Genomic DNA, 1,044 nt, shown 5'->3' on the forward strand with positions numbered 1-1,044 from the left:
AGTACGAAGACGTCATCACAAGGGCCGCACAAAATATCTTGTGAAGTGGCGGGGATATTCGAACTCTGAAAACTCGTGAGAGTTTCAGGCGCCACTTCGGCAAGATTGCCCAGTCGCCGTGAACGCTTTTGATTGGAATGATCAGGAAATCCCGCGTCATCAGACGCCCCACGCTTCCCGGCAGAAGGGCCATGAGCTGAGCTCAAGCAGTGGCCCTGAGCTCTTGCGGTCGAAGACACAGAGCTTGCGGGAGCATTAGGGGTTGTTAACCCATACGTCGCAGGGCGACAATGTGAAGGAAGACGACGGCGTGCCTTGCGTTTGACAAACTCAAAGCGAAGGTGTCGCTCCACACGCACGTCCACTTCCTTGTGGCTCAACTGCAGGTTATGCAGTAGGGAAAGTTTGCGGTGCCGTTGCACCCATGGCTCAAAGAGCGCTTCGTCATCTGTAGTGCTTTTGCCAGAGGTGAGCACTACAGGTATTTCCGCATTGCGAGTACACGAGAGCTACCTCGTTGAGCAGCGAGACGAGTGCGATGAACCTCTAACGGAATTTCTTGTGGGACCAAGAAACGAGCTCGAAGAGCTTTCCATGTGGCAAGTTCATCATCAGTTCTGGCCAGAGGCCTGATGATGTGGATCCGCAGGGCGGAAGCCATATACCACACGATGGTCAATGACCGACCATGGACGGGCGCGCTTTTGAGCCGCCTTATGGGCAGCTTCAAGCTGCCGCCTCTGTTTCCCGTCGAGGTCATTGTTGATCACACCACGTGTCTCAGCTGACGAGAAGTCAGGGAACGGACATGGGGTCCTCAAGAGACGAGCAGGGATCGTATCGCGCCGCTGGCGCAGCTCGTCTTCCTCGTCATTCCATGCAGGAAAAGGAGTGTCAGACTCGTAATCGACCACATCCTCAACGAGGCCACTCAGCACTGAAAGCGTGCGCGAAGTGCGACGTTTATGCTCATCGAGCATCGAGCATAGGATATACACCCCTCGGTGCTGCGGACGCACTGTCCGACGTTGCACCGAGTGCGGG

This window comes from Plasmopara halstedii (assembly GCF_900000015.1).
Source record: "Plasmopara halstedii genome assembly, contig: Scaffold_3073, whole genome shotgun sequence".
NCBI lineage: Eukaryota > Oomycota > Peronosporomycetes > Peronosporales > Peronosporaceae > Plasmopara > Plasmopara halstedii.